The 17,102-nt window shown below is 40.9% G+C and overlaps 1 protein-coding gene across 1 annotated transcript in view; it reads left to right on the plus strand.

Moving 5' to 3' along the window:
• The first annotated feature begins 12,477 nt into the window (after window positions 1-12,477).
• Window positions 12,478-17,102, plus strand: part of LOC101027277 (acid-sensing ion channel 1) — a 134,641-nt gene continuing 130,016 nt past the window's right edge. Inside the window, exon 1 of the mRNA XM_018247597.2 lies at window positions 12,478-12,686. The gene's annotated coding sequence lies outside the window, so the exon portion shown is untranslated. The remainder of the gene's footprint in view (window positions 12,687-17,102) is intronic.

Genomic DNA, 17,102 nt, shown 5'->3' on the forward strand with positions numbered 1-17,102 from the left:
AATGTAATTTCTAACCATTTCTCTTTACAGTTCTGCGCTAGAAGCTTATTTGGACCAGTTTGTACAAGTAATTTTGTCTGACAAACTTTATTGCAAAAATCAATGCAACAAATTTATTTCTGTAAACTATTTACACACCATAGCATAGGGTTGAGCAGAGTTAGCACGGTTGTCCCTTCATATGAAAGATGTGACTGGTGACAACTGTCTCTGCTTTTCTCTCTATCTATTTACACAGAGATGAATACATTAAATGCTAGCTAAGAGACCTGAACATCCAACACAATATGACACAGAAAAATTCTGTGCAGAAAAAAAGGTCTTGGGTCAGAATTATATGGCAGTCAAGGCCTTGCATCAAAATATTTGGTGGAATAACTGTTGTTTCCAGGGTTTTGTACAACTTGGCAGATTCAAGCCTAATATGGAAACCCATTATCCAGAAAGCTACGAATTACGGAAAGGCCATTTCCCATAGACTACATTTTATCCAAATAATCCAAATATTAAAAAATGATTTCCTTTTTCTCTGTAATAATAAAACAGTAGCTTGTACTTGATCCCAACTAAGATATAAGATATAATTAATCCTTATTGGAAGCAAAACCAGCCTATTTGGTTTATTTAATGTTTACATGATTTTCTAGTAGACTTAAGGTATGAAGATCCAAATTACAGAAAGATCTGTTATCCGGGAAACAGCAAGCTGGGGAATTGACAGAATGTCTAGCCCCATGTCAGATTTCAAAATTGAATATAAAAAAATCTGTTTGCTCTTTTGAGAAATGGATTTCAGTGCAGAATTCTGCTGGCGTAGCACTAATAACTAATGCGTTTTGAAAAAAACATGTTTTCCGATGACAGGATCCCTTTAAGTTTCAGAATGTCTATAACAGGAATGAGCCTGGCTTTAAAATTGCAAAGGGGGTCACTATCTTGGGTTCTGTTACAAGTGTCATTGACACTACACATGCTCAATGTGGTCTGGAAGGTGTTGAGAAGCTAAGCTTAGGGGTCAACACAAATCAAGCAGAAAATGAGGGCTTACCTATCATAGCTGATGATACAGGGCTGATTATCTATTCTAATCAGGTAACTGACAGCAGCACAGAGCATGTGTTATGAATGAGCAGAAAAGAAATCAGGGGCATATTTGGATTCACAGATCTTCCCTGCTAAAGGGCTGTGGTTGCCTTGGCTTGGTACAGAATCTCAAAACATTATGTGCACAATTTCTAGCCTTCTTTAAGCTTTTAAACTTTAGTTCTCAGACCCCATTGCACCAAGTGTGTTGGAAAGAAATCAGCGCAGGGTGTTCCTATAGTTGCAAAGGAGTAGACAAACCCTAAAACATGCAGTGCAGTTTAATTGCCTCCTGATAAAACTGACCTATGTGTGTGTGTGAATGTGATAAGGTCCTTAGATTGTAAACTCTACTGCAATGTTCCCCAACCAGTGGCTCATGAGCAGCATGTTGCTCACCAACTTATTGATGTTGCCCCCAGTGGCATCAAAGCAGGTGCTAATGTTTTAATTCTTGATTTGGAGGCATAAAAACCAAGTGTACTACCAAACAGAGCCTCCTGTAGGCTGTCAGTCCACATATAGGCTACCAAATAGCCAATCACAGCATTTATTTGGCACCCCTGGAACTGTTTTCATGCTTGTGTCGCTCCCCTTTTTACATTTGAATGTGGTTTGTGGGTAAAAAATATTGGGGACCCCCGTCTAATGGGCCAGGCATTGGTCTGATATGGCGTGTTCATCTTCTTAAGTGCAGATCAGTACAAATTACTTTGAATAGTATCAATAGCCAGGACTGTAGACCACACATCCCTTACTGACACATTCAAATCTCATCCATATCAACACAAGGACCCTTTACCTGGGGAAAGTATATGATTCCTCTTGCTTCTCTTGCCCCCTCTTGTTATGTTTTGGGTAGCCGAGGATGAGTAGAGTATAACAGTGCTTTATTAGCAGGCTCATGCAGGCATTACACAACAGTAACTTTTACTTTCACTTTTAAGATGTCAGGAAGTATGGACAGTATAAGTCTGGGCACAGTGACATCTACAGGCCATTTGTATAAACACCACACCTTTCAGTCATATTTCTCTCTCGCTTTGGTCAGGGATCAGTGTTGTGTCCTGGAGCTCTGGTCCTAAATAGGCAGCATCACCAGTTCTATCAACCACATAATCCTTGATAATCCCACATATACAGTACTGTAAACTGAAAGTCTTTATGTAATATGAACACCACCAAGACCCAAGTCTTAATTTCAGAAATGTACAGCCTGCTCCCCCCACCCATGTTAGACTACACTTACAATTTACTGACTGGCAAAGGGTGATGGGAGTTGTTGCCCCTCAGTAACAGCAGTCTGGAAATTACTAGTCAATATGAGAATGTATAGCTACACTTATGTATATTTCAGCCGTTGTCATAATATGAAGCTACCTAGAGAACTGACACTTTCACTCAAAGTCAAGGTTACGAATTCATTGCTCTCTCTTTCTCATGGTCCTTAGCATGATAAAAAAATAAACATAAACAAGGGGCTGAAATGGAAGGACGGCTTTTCATTGAAGAACTGAATCGCTATTTCCATTACCTTCTCAGCATCTGTACGCCCACTGCTTCAAAGCCAGCATCCGCCAGTCCGCTGCCACCACTGTCACTCATAGAAAAAGGACTGTAAGAATAGACGGTGAAGTAGGTGGAGAAGGAATCAAGGGATTTACTTGAAGCATTTCTTATTGTCATGGAAACAGTTATGATAATTTTATGGAGTAAGTTTTCCAGCAGATAATATGCAATTATGGAAATATAACTAAATTCTTTCTTCTCCACTGACCATATTTTTATTCTTTATTTCTTGCTCCTCCCCCCCCCTCCCCAAACCTGCTGCTCTATGCGTCGGCCTGCTTGTGCTAATATGGCAAAAACAGTTCCATGTGCTGTCCATTGTGTTACTGTGCCACTTGTTTATCTAGTTACTAGTGACTACCTTTAATTAAGGGCAATATCAGATGAGGAGGCTTCAGTTGTTTTAAGAGACATGTTTAAATAGGCACAAATAGTGGCATTAAAGCACCAATAGGATAACACCGAAATCACCTGGCAGGGGACCCCATGGCCTGAATAGGGGCAACAGGGTCTTGACGGGGCCTTAGGAGTGCAGCTATCCCCGCCCCTCCCCCTTTTTTCTATTACAGGTGCGCTGATTGGCTGGTGGGTCCCAGGCGAAGGAGCAAACGAAGGAACAGCGGTAATACTTACCATTCGGCGCCGGGAGGTGGAGGAAGAAGGACGCAGCATCCCACCGTCCCTACCTGTAATATGTGTGTTAGTCGCAGTTGCGGAGGGTACCTTTGCAAGGACCCCCAGGGGAAGTTAAAAGGGGGTATTTCATAGTGAGTTGAAGTAGCCTGGTAGGCCTGGGTCCTCATGGTATGATATGCAGCCTGGTTTAGGGTTAGGAGAATGAAACAGGAACCTATCTTGGCAGTTTGGGTACAGACACTCCACCCCCATTCCCTCTCCCCCGAGTGGGGGAATAATATGTTAAAAGGTTCAAAAGTTTGTTATACAAACGGTTGTTAAAAGGTTAAAATGTTATACATGACAATTATTTTATTATTGTGTTTAAATAAACAACTGCGGCCATCTCGTTCCAAACCAGTGGTGTGTATGTATTATTTTGTGGTCGGAGACTTGTGGTGTGGGGGGAGGTAGAGGGATAGGTGCAGAATCGACGCTGCACCCGTCAAGTGCTTGTACCATCCCCATCTGACATTGCCCAAAAGGAAAAATAACAAAATAAAAAGTGTTGCATTTTTACCTAAAAACAATGTTCATGGTTTAGTGAAAGAGCCACCTTCCTAATACCATTCATTGGTGCCAACAAGCCTTAATTATTAGCACTGCAGGAAAATAATAGGAGGTGCAGCTTCTCTTTGCTTCCTCATTTGCCAAGGCAGGATGCACTTGCTGACGGTACAGATACAATTTTCATCCATCATCTGCGAAATTGCCCCCCAACCTGACCTACAATATGTATAATGCTTCTAAACTTATATCTTATCAGGGATCAGATAGAGATCGGTCCAGCTGCAAAATGTAGCTATCCTATATCAAAGCAGCCAGCTGACTAAATCAATAAAAGCATATGATTATATTATCCTTTAAAGTTTTCGCCATGGGCTCTCAAGCAATTTTCAAGGAATTGGATAAGGAGCACAGATCTAAAATATATTCCCTTAGTCATATGTCACATGTGGCTTTTTCAGTGAGAATAACACCTAATTCTTGTTCAATAAGAACTGACAAATGGCAAATGTTTGTTAGTGCCCACATGGGCCAATTTTCAATCAGGGTCGGACTGGGCTGGCAGGACACTAGGATAAAACATGGCAGGTACTGCTAACCCAGACCTTCTCCCCAGTGTCTCTGATAAAAAAAACCGTCGGAGCTCATCACACTCCCCCTGGCCTCACCCCGATTGTTGCAGCTAAAGTTCAGCAGTGAGAAGGTTTGTATGCTGGGGAAGAGGTTGCAGCCTTTGGACGAAGCAACACTGGGAGCAGGAGCCACAAACAGGGTGTGCGAGACCCTTAAGTTGGCAGCCCTTGTGGGCTCCGGACCACTCCAGTCCGACCCTGATTTTGGTGGATATACCCTTGCCCCTTTTTGGAACAAAATTCACACATTGTAAGCACTGACTTAAGCCGAGCTGGGGCAATGATTACTGAGCAGAGTATGGATTGACAGCTTCACTGTCTGCATTTCTCCATCTGGAAAGTAAACATAAAAACATTTGACATCTAAAAAAATGTAGGACCTCCCCTCAGGTGCCACTTTCCCAGATGTGGCAAAAATATGCCACACTTGTACCTTTAAGAATATCCATTTTCTCAATGTTCTAACTGTAAATTTGACTTTTATAGTGTAGAGAGTATATTCAGGTTTCAGGGGGGGGGGGTGCATCAGGTCTGGTGCCTAAAGAAGGGACCTTGTCTATAGCCTTTAAGATTAAAAAATATATAAATCATGTTTTTTAGTGGTAATTAATTCAATTCATTCAAGGGTATTTGTTTGTTTTTGATTCATAATAGTATCCCTTTAAGGATGAAAGCCAGAAAGAGGATAGTGTGTTCCACACGGTGACAGCTATTTGACAAAAATAATTTCCCTTCTCAATTTCACGCTTGTCTCCACATCTGAATCTACTCCATCGTAATTACATTCAGATATTAATATGGAGTATTAAAATTCTGGAGCATTTTACACTAATAAATTAAACAATTATTCAGTCTCACAGCACAGTTTTCTATGATTGTAGGATTTAGGGTTCCTTTATTGTTGCAAATCCACAGTGCCCAGCAATGCATATTATAGGATTCTGAATTCTTTCATCACACCTTCCCATTTAAAAAAACACAATATGGTTGTACCATCATCCAGCAGATGGCACAGTGCAGTATTTGCTACATTCAATTGGGCAAATCTTTTTAAGCTGTGGCAATGCCAGTGTCTTCTATTCTCTTGGATCCCCAACAGCTTCTAACTGTTTCTGATATTCTGTTCTGCTTAAAGGAACACAAATATATTGCATAAAACAGATCATATGTAAAACCCTGCTTCATGTAAATAAACCATTTTCATAATAATATACTGTATAAGTAGTATGTGTCATACGGGAATCAGAAATAAAAAATTGCCATTTTAAAAAATAAGGGCTGCCCCTTGGGATCCTACGATTCATGGTGCACACAAACAAACCTAACAAACCATACTTGTTAGGTCACATGAGCCAATTAACAGACAGAGTCCTGTCTGTTGCTTCCACACTTCCTGTTACAGTTGTAGTATTTCTGTTCAGGTGATCTCTGAGGGAGGACACAAATATATTTACTAGTTTGGTTAGATTCTTTAATAAGCCACTTAATATGATATAAACTATCAGTTTGCTTAAGTATTCATTTTGGGGGTACAGTTTTCCTTTAAGTAGTTTATAGGTTCCCAGGTCTCATAAATAAATGAAATAATAGTTTCTTGAGATGGTCTTACATGGGTCGATATATTCTTCCAATCCTGTCTCAGACTAAGTAGACATCTTATTGGCCTGTCCATAGGGCCTCAGGAGCCCTTGCCCAACTGGCCTGCCAAAAAGTGAGCGGGTTGGAAAATCCTGTTGAACAAGGGCACTGGGGCGAATTTAACTGCTCTGCCATTCTGATGCAGTTTTCGTGTTTCGTTTTCGAATTAAAGAAATTCAAATTTCGAGCTATTTTTAGTCCAAATTCGATTCTAATTTGAAAAAAAATTGAATATCGAAATTTATCATGTACTGTCTCTAAAAATTCGACTTTGACCATTCGCCATCTAAAACCTGCCGAATTGCTGTTTTAACCTATGCGGGACCTCCTAGAACATATGTGGAGTCAATTGGCAGACTTTGAAAAATCAAAGTTTTTATAGCTGTTTTGGGGGGAATTAAAAATTTTAATAATTTGGTGTTACTCATTCTGAACAAAGATGTATAAAGATGTAAATTGCCACTTGGACTATAAATAAAACATATAACCAATAAGAAATTTTTAAGTACCCTATCCAGAGGTTTAGTATTGAAAAAACTGGATTGTATCTTAACTGAAAGTGTTTATTCGATCTTCTATTTTCCACAGAGCCACACAGGATCTTTTATCCACTAAGCACTTTGAAGTCCTTCAGGTTATGCGCTAAAAGGTGAGAGTGTAGTCATTGCAGTGCTGAAAGTTATTATAGAGTGTGTGCAAAAGGCAGGAGTGGGGCTAAAGTGCTTAATGGGACAGTGTCCAACGGAGTTTTATTGCTGTCGATTCAAATGAATGTGTCAATTTATGACTTTAATTATGCATATATCTGTCTAATGGTATAGTGAGTGTGGATATATTACGTTGTGTTATTAGATACCCATATATTTATTTATATTATTTCGCACATTTTCACTTCTCTTGCTGAAGGTCCCTGTGGAGGACTGAATAGTTGCAACAAATAAAATTTTTCTTGTTTTATTATAGAAATCCTGTGCTAACATTCTGTTTGCGTACATTTTGGTTTGTGCTCAGGCACCCAGGTCTCATTATTATATATAGTGCACTATCCTCAGCTATATATATTTATATTGTATATATAGAAAGACAGAAAAATATATTTTCTGCACATCAATATATTAAGGACGAATAAAAAAATGTGAGCAAATACCTAAGAAAATACTGAGTTCTTTCAACAAGGATTGCTTTGTCCATATATAATTCCTTCATTAATATCTTGTTTTATACATCTTATTATACATGTGATGCCTGAATGCATGGAACTTTATTTCTGTATACAGAAATACATCATAGAAAATAATATAGAAGTGCAACCCAGGGCAGAAGTGCAAATGCACACCCCTTAGTCTAGGGGTCCCCGTGAGCAACATTCAGATGGAAAAAGAGTTGGGGGGCAACGCAAGCATGAACAATGTTCCTTAGTGGTGCAAAATAAGTGCTGCAATGGTCATTTTGCCTACGGGAGGCTCTATTTGGCATTATGCCTGGGTTATATTGCAACCAAAACTTCACTTCAAGCCAGGAATTATAAAATAAGCACCTGCTTTGAGGTCAACGAGAGCAACACCCAAATGGTTGGTGAGCAACGTTACTCACGAGCCACTGGTTGGGGATCACTTGGCTTAGTCCTCATTCCCAGAGCACTTCTGACCTGGGTCTGGCTGCACTCTGCCTTGCACCATATAATAAATATGGCACAAGTTGCACAGCACATCATCAGCAAGCTCAAACATGCCAGCAAGTTGTACAGACGGGGACATTTTGTGACTTGCATGCACAGAACCAATTAATGAAACCCGGACCCAACTGGGATCAGAAACCCATATTTTTACTTTCTGAGACCCAACCTCCAACCTGCAACTGCCTTTTCCGCAAGCCGAACCATGTCCTGCTGACCACCTTTAAACACGAAGTGCTGTTGCTGCAAACCACAAATTACATCATCAGAAGTCAGTAGTGCATAAAATTGTTTTAAATGTGTAAAGGAGTAAAACTATAGATAAGACCTGCAAACCTGCAACGGAAAGTCCTACCTGCAAACCTGCAGATCACCTGTTTTTTGCAGTTAAAGGAACAGTAACACCAAAAAATGTGTCTTAAAGGAATAACAAAATAATGTACTTTTGCCCTGCATTGGTAAAACAGTTTTGTTTACTTCAGAAAGACTACTACAGTTTATATGAACAAGCTGCTGTGTAGCCATGGGGGCAGTCATTCAAGCACAGGATACACAGTAGATGACAAATATGTTCTGAAGAATCCCATAGTATACTACAGAGCTTATCTGTGCATATACTGTGCCTTTTCTCCTTTGTTAGCTTTGAATGGCTGCCCCATGGCTACACAGCAGCTTGTTTATATATAAACTATAAAGAGTTTCTGAAGCAAACTCGTCTGTTTTACCAGTGCAGCACAACAGTACATTATATATTCATGATTTTAAAACACTTTCATTTTTTGATGTTACTGTTCCTTTACCCACAGGTACCCAGCCCACTGCAGGACTCTTGCAAACACTACTACTCACTAATTTACAACTTTTTCGGATTGGATCTGGTATCTTGTCTTTTGGTTGGACAATGTATATTTAAATGCTTTTGTAACCTTTTGAAAGGCTCCAGCGTATGAGTAAGTAAGTACAGCAAAAAACACAACAGAACAGAGCTAATGCTGGATCTTGCAATGAATAAACATGGGAGCACTTACCGGTGTACAAGGTACTATATTATTACTAAAGAGAAAAAGAAAATCATTTTAAAAAATTTGGATTAAAGGTATAGGATCCGTTACCAAGAAACCTGTTATCCAGAAAGCTCCGAATTATGGAAAGCCCATCTCCCATAGACTCGGTTTTTCCAAATAATCCATATTTTTAAAAATGATTTTCTTTTTCTCTGTAGTAATAAAACAGTATCTTGAATTTGATCCAAACTAAGATATAATTATTCCTTATTGGAAGCAAAACCAGCCTATTGGGTTTATTTAATGTTTACGTGATTTTCTAGTACACTTATGGTATGAAGATCCAAATTCTGGAAAGATCCATTATTCAGAAAACCCCAGGTCCCAAGTATTCTGGATAACCGGTCCCATACCTGTATTTGAATAAAATGGAGTCTATGGGAGACGGCCATTCTGTAATTTGGGGCTTTCTGGATAATGGGTTTCCAGATAATAGACCCCATACCTGTGAAATAGGTGACTGGAGGATCAGGAATAAAAATATATACACTGTATATAAATTACAAATATACAGAGTGCCATGGAGCAATAATTGTAGAAACACGCAGAAAGGTTTAGGGCTTCCTTTAAATCATATCTTTAACAGTTACCCAGAGCCATGCAGGGCAAAATGCACCCTGTAGGAAAATATCACAGGGGATACAGCACATATAGTTGCAACAGGGACACTTGCTATTAAAGAGCTTGTTCAACTTTAAACTAACTTTTAGCATGATGTAGAGAGTGATATTCTGAGGCAATTTGCATTGGGTTTACATTTTTAATTATTTGATTTTGAGTTATTTAGCTTTTTATTCAGCAGCTCTCCGGTTTGCAATTTTAGCAATCTGGTTGCTAGGGTTCAAATTACCCTAGCAACCATGCTCTTTGGACATGTCATGATTATATTAAACTCATGTCTAGTAAATACCAGTGCACCCTATGGAAATTGTTACCCAGCACTGCTAAAATTAGGGGAACCCTAATAAAGGGGCGGTTCACCTTTAAGTTAACTTTTAGTATGTTATGGAATTGATAATTCTAAGCAACTTTTCAATTGGCCTTCATTTTTTTCTTTTTACTTTTATACTTCTTCTTCTGACACTTTCCGACTCTCAAACGGGGGTCACTGACCCCATCTAAAACAAGTGCTTTGTAAGGTTAAAAATGTATTGTTATTGCTACTTTTTATTGCTCATCTTACTATTCAGAGTGATTTGGACCCTAGTAACTAGATTGCTAAAATTGCAAATTGGAGAGCCACTGAAAAAAGCTACATAACACAAAAATTGTCTCAGATTAGCTCTTTGCATCTTTCTAAAAGTTAAATTAAAGGTGAACAACCCCTTTAAGGGTAGGGACACACTGGACGATTTGTCGCAAACGTTTTAAAAAAGTAAATTGCGGCGACAAGACGACCGTCTTTTTTGAACAGACGATTCACAGCGACTATTGGCACAGAGCGATTTGTATCCCATTACTCTGTGCGGTACGTGCTCCACCCAAACCGGAAAACGGTTTGTGCTTCCCGCTGTAACCTGGCGTCTTTATGTGCTTGCGTTCTTGCGTCATTGAGTTCGCATTGTAATTTGAATACAATTGCTGCTACTTATCTGTATGTGTGTGCGTGTCTAGGAGATTTCAGTGCTTTTCTAAGTACATGCTATTTCTGATAAATCGCTCGGAAAAGGGTCTCAGTGCGTTTTGGAGCTACAGGCGATTCACAAACGCGATGTGGGCACAGGAGCTGGCGCCTTTCATTTGGTTTTGTTCAGAGACAAAACGAGCGATATGTCGCCGCGATTTGCTTTTTAAAAACGTTGGCGACAAATCGTCCAGTGTGTCCTTACCCTAAATCAATGTTGGATTAGATTAATGTTTGTCAGGGATTAAGAAGCCTATTCTGTGGATGAGATACATATAACCAGTGGCGTAACTACCTGATACGGGGCTCAGGGGTGCTGTAGCAATGAGGCGGCAGGGGCCAGTATCACCTTGACTGGGTCCCACAGCAAATTAATTTTAGGGCCCCCAACATATCCAGAGGTTGTCTGGTTTTAACCAATATATGTTGAAATAGCTCTTTATTTGGTCCTCATGGGGCCGCCTATACCTCCGACCCCCCTGCAGCCACAGGGTTTGCTTTCTCTGTAGTTAAGATGGCCATACACGGGCAGATAAAACTGCCGATATCAGTCGTTTAGACCTATTTGACAGTTTATCTGCTCGTGTATGGGGGCTTCCAACGGGTCTTCTCAATCGATATCTGGCCACGATATCAATCAGGAAGATTTGATTTTTACCCGACCGACCCGTCGGAGCCCCTTGGCGTATCGTAATCCGATCGTTCGACCATACAGCCGAACGTTCGGAATACCCCCGATATAGCCATGCCGTAAGTGGCATATCAGGGCAAGATCCGCTCATTTGGCGATGTCTATGGCCAGCTTTATGTTTGAGGTACTGGCAATTAAGAAATTTATAGACAAACAACAGATCCTAATCCTTGCACCAGTTTTTGTTTTCCAGCCCTTTTCCATTGCTGAACTGGCCCTTATATGCGTTATGTGGGGTGGGGACACTGGCACTAGGCAATGTATGACAGTCTGGGTGGTAAGAGTGGATTCTGCCTGTTTTCTGATACTCCTTTCACCTTTTCAAATTCTTTTTATTGAAATTTTACAATAAAACAAGATGACTGTTTTACAGCATGTACATACTGTGTATGCAATTTCATGTTCCAAATAAATAACATTCAGACTTTTACATGAACAATAAACTAATATTGTTAACCATTTTGACCTGTTTCTCATTTATTTATTATTCACTACTGCTCAAACACATAGATTTGAAAATCCAGATAGAGTTAATTAGTAAATAGAATTTAACAATTACGTGAATGGAGTAACAACTAAACTTTGTTCCTGAATTCTTAATCAACCTTCCCCATAAGTTTATGCATAAATTCCTTTTTGTTGTCATCTAAAGTTTCCACATAAATAGATAGTCTACCAGCAACACATTGTGGGCATCTCAAGTGCATTGCAGTGGGTGTGCCACGTAGCAGAAAGATTTCAGGCACAAGTACATTTGGGGACTGTACCACAGTGACTTATTGGGGGCCCATTAAACAAGTGAGGTGAGTGCAGGTCTGTGTAAGTGAATGGAAGCAATAGCCTGCAGTTGGGTTCCGCCGCTGTGGTGCTAGGGAGGGAATGGTTAATGGCTGTGGTGTTTGTCCTAATATGATTCCTGAAAGAGAGCTATGGGGGAGCAGCTGGCTTTGGGGGAAGGGAGCCGGGCTCACAGACACACTCACACACACACAGACATGGTGAGCAAGAGAGATGCAGACGCACAGAGGGGACAGACTCTCTCACACACACACACAGCAGTCACAGTGGAGGAGAGACATGAGGGGTAGAAGCAGCAGCAGCATCTCCAGCACCAGCAGCAGCAGCAGCAGCAGCACACACAGGCGCTCACTGACACACACACACTGATACTCACTGACATACTGATACTGACATACTGATACTGAGAGACTGATACTGACATACTGATACTGACATACTGATACTGAGAGACTGATACTGACATACTGATACTGAGAGACTGATACTGACATACTGATACTGAGAGACTGATACTGACATACTGATACTGAGAGACTGATACTGACATACTGATACTGAGAGACTGATACTGACATACTGATACTGAGAGACTGTGTGCTGTCTCCTGTCACACTCTGCGGTACTGAGGTGTGGGGGGCTTCGCTTGTGTGTCTCTGCGGTGAGCGGGGGAGCTGTATGTGAGCCGTCTCATCAGTGCAGAGTCTTGTCAGACTGGCCCTGCCTGCAGGTGAGTGGTGGAGCGCTCATGTCTCCCACATGTTGTACAACCGCTATATACTGTGTATGTCCATATTGCAATGCGTGTGTGACTGTTTGTCCATGTGTGTGTGTATGTGACTGCACATATGTGTCATTGTGCTGTGTGTGTATATATAAGATGCTCCAAGTAGAATCTGTGCAAGTGACAACTGTGACTGACTGAGTGTGTGCCCACAGCATGCCTGTACAGCTGCCATGCCCCATTCACCTGCCTGCAAGTCCCTGGATCTGCTCCACTTCCAAAATGAACATTATTTCAGCTCTGTGATACTATTGACTTGTACACTGACATATAGCTGCATATAAATGGCAATATTCTGTATGTAGAGTTGGCGCTGGGGTCTGTGATGAGCCCGTGATGAGTTTGCATTTGTATATGGATTATTTACATGCACCGCCGTGGAATATGTAAATCTGCACTTGCTGGCTGGATGTGTATGGCATGTTTATTAGCGAATGCCACTCTTGTGTGTCTGGGACTATTCCTATGTGGCGGGCACAGTGAGCCCATCAAGCGCTGTGTCTGTAATGGGTAGAGCAGCACCTGCTGTATATGGATTTACAAAGTGTTTCCCCCTTAACCGTCTGGGTGTGTAGCACTTCTCATTGTGTGTGTAACAGTAGAAGTGTGGAGGCGTGCCGCTCTGATTGGGCATCAGCCATGTGTGGTACAAAGTGGGTTTATTTGGTAGTAAAGGAGGCAGATGTGTCTTAAGTAGAAGGTCCCATTCAAAGCGAGAGGGTTCCGTTCCATACTGTGTATTAGTGCTAAATCTATTGGTAAACATTCTGCCTTTCAAACAGACACAGATAATATATGCAGATAATAATACATTTATAACCCCATGACTTCCTCTCTTCATTTATATTGTCAGCTTGTTTCCCTTATCACGTTCTTTGAGTAGTTTTCCAACTAGTTTGTGAAACACAGAGCAGATGTTTCTGCAGCTCTCACTAGAGCAGCTGTCTTTAGTTGGGTGGAATGGCCGGAGCTCTGCAGAGTGGGAGCAATAACATGCTGGAAAGCTCAGCAACACAGCTCATTAATGTGCTGGCAGCACCCTCAGAAGAAGTGGGGATAATAGTCTCTGGGAAGGGAATCTGGCTGTGGGAGCAGGTCAGCGCCGATTCTGCTCCTGCAATGCCGCCCCCCTCACCGGCTTACCTGTCGGGAGAGGAGGCAGGAACACTATTGCAGATTTAAAAACTGGAAATTCGGCTCTTAAACGTGCAGGAGCGGCTTTTTGCTGCCCCTGGAATCCTTTCTGGCGCTGCCGCCTGAGGTGAGCGGCTCAGCTCGCCTCATTGGCAGAGTGCACCTGGAGCAGGTATAGTAGGGAGAGATGGTGTCTATAGTAGCAGTGGGATAATAGTCTCTGGGAAGGGAGTGTGACTGTGGGATAGCAGGTATAGTAGGGAGAGATGGTGCCTATAGTAACAGTGGGATAATAGTCTCTGGGAAGGGAGTGTGACTGTGGATAGCAGGTATAGTAGGGAGAGATGGTGTCTATAGTAACAGTGGGATAATAGTCTCTGGGAAGGGACTGTGACTGTGGGATAGCAGGTATAGTAGGGAGAGATGGTGCCTATAGTAACAGTGGGATAATAGTCTCTGGGAAGGGACTGTGACTGTGGGATAGCATAGCAGGTATAGTAGGGAGGGATGGTGCCTATAGTAAAAGTGGGATAATAGACTCTGGGAAGGAACTGTGACTGTGGGATAGCAGGTATAGTAGGGAGAGATGGTGTCTATAGTAACAGTGGGATAATAGTCTCTGGGAAGGGAGTGTTGCTGTGGGATAGTACATATGAGATGAATTGTGACACTGGAATGACTTGGGCCATTAGTGTCTATATGTTTCAGGATAGCAGCAGCTGGCAAGGGACTAGACTTTGTGGCCTGGAGCAGCAGATATAAGTAGGGCATCCTCAGGCTGTGGCTCTTTAGATATTGGTTCAACAACAGCTAACATTCTGCATACAGCTGATTATGTACAGTAGTCACCACTGGGTGTGCCCTGTGTGCAGATTACAGTGACATTTTAATTGATTTGCTTAATTTGTACACCCAATCATAACTGTGTATGTATCTGTATAATTATGACATAATGGGCCACATTTAATTCAGTGAGTAAAAGTTATCTCACGGTTTATCACGTGAAAATTCAAGGACGAGATTCAATTCGAGGAGAAAAAACTTGTCTCCAAATTCAGTTCCAGTTTTTCCCTATAGACTTCAATAGAGTTTTCACATGATAAGTTTTTCTGAATTGAATTACATCTAAAATTGAATCTCGTCCATGACTTTTAACTTGATAAACCCTTTTCTCATTGATTTGATTCTGGCCCAATATTCCTAACAACAGTTATGCATCATGCCATGCCACAAGACACATACCGTATACAGGTTTGAACTCGTGCCAAGGCAGTGGTAATGAATGAAATACTTGTACTAGGTAATTGCAGAACTGGAAGTAGTACATCTGAGTTGCTAATACTGGCAGGGAGGAATACTAGGAGCTGTAGTTCTGCAGTAGTTGATTAATCCCATATAACTTTTTAGGGCCCATTTATTAAACCTCAATTTTTTTTGGTCAAGTTTTTAAAGGGGAAACTTGAATTTTTAGAGAAAAAAACTCAAAGTTTCTAAAAATCTGAATCTGAAAAATACTCAAACCTGTCGAAGTCATGTATAAGTCAACAGCAGATGTTTCTTGACATTGTGATCCACTCTGGTTTTTTTCAATAATCATAAGTCGAGTTTTCACTGCGACAATTTGATAAAGTTGTGTTTTCGGGAGGGTCAATATGAATTACAATCGAATTAAAATTCTAATTTATGCACAAATATTTTGCAACGTTTTTTTCACAACAACTTTTTCTAAAAGAATTAAAGGAGTTAGGTTGACTTTGTTTTAATAATAAAAATGAGATAAACTCGAGTTTTAGTAAATACTCCCCTTTGTGATCTGTTCCCAATGTAAACAATGGCCGTTAGGCCAGGATCCTAAAGAATCGGTATTTCAGAGAGTTTTTAGGAGCTGTCAGATTCCTAATGCCGATCAATAGGCTATTAACTGTATGGTGTATGCGATGCTGTATTTATGGCAATTCATAATCTATATTGGTGATTAAAGGTAATGCAAAAAAAAAAAGCAGACGATAAGTATAATGAGAATGTAACTTGTTTTATCATCTTTGTATGAATAATGTCTGATTCTCAAATTTACCTGATATGCACAAATACCTCCTTTTACATGGACATGTCAATATTTGTTGATTTAGTAATGTTTTATTATCAGTATTGTCTTTTTCTGTCTGCGTGATGTTTTTAATGTTGACGTTCAGCAATATATGAAGGCTCCCTGGGGGCTTTGTCTTGCTTAGAGTCATCTCACAGGGCTGTTGATAGGGTCAGGAGTCTCAGGAGCTGCGAGGGTGCCCATGGGTGCCCATTGGAGCCCAGAATGATGTGTTGCCACAGCATGAAACCCCGCGGGTCAGGAGGTTCAGGCCGGTTCCTGCACAAAATCCTGCTGACTTCCAGCCCCCAGATTTATAGACTTGCTTCCGCCCCTATTGTGACGTCACTGAGGGGTGTGGATTTATAAATAGAGGGAAAGGATGGGCTGGGGGCGGATTAGGGTAGGGTGCGGTATTGCGAATTTCTTGACTGCACACCACTACCACACACCCCCTGGGCCTCGACTCCTCTCCGCCACCAGCATGGGCCCCTGCTACAAATACCCCTTAGTGCTGAGCCCTCTGTCTCTCCGTGACAGCTCGTATCTTCTTCAATACACATTATTTATTCATGTGGTGGGGGTCAGGAAGATGCCAAGGCACAGCAGCGATCCATTTTTGGATTCAGACAAATTCTGAACTTTTCACTAAATACAAAACAAATCTGCACACAAATTTTATATTTAAAATATGAGAAAATGCCCCAAAATTGCAGTTGACCAGAAAAGTGAAGCCTTATTTACAACTGAAAGTACATTTAAATGGGCACAAGTTTGCGTACATATTGACATAACCAAAAATTGCAATTTGCCCAATGCATGGTGGTCATAAAGCTTTAAAATGTTGTGGCTTTAAGATTCAAGTAGAATGAACACTATGAATTTGGCTGCAGAAGGTGCTGCATTCTATAGATATATGTAGATAAATAGTGGTTAGAGACTTCAAACTATCTGGCTGGTTGCTATGGGTTACTAGATGCCACATCTAGTAACTCATAGCAACCAATCTGGTGTTTGTGTTCAAATAGCTGACCAATAAATGTTATCTACTGATTGGTTCCTATGAGTTACTAGGCAAGTTTCACACTTCAAACCATTGTCTAAGCTGATTGCACTTAATTAGTGCTGTGATGCTTACTCTA

This window comes from Xenopus laevis, chromosome 2L, assembly GCF_017654675.1.
Source record: "Xenopus laevis strain J_2021 chromosome 2L, Xenopus_laevis_v10.1, whole genome shotgun sequence".
Taxonomy (NCBI): Eukaryota; Metazoa; Chordata; class Amphibia; order Anura; family Pipidae; genus Xenopus; species Xenopus laevis.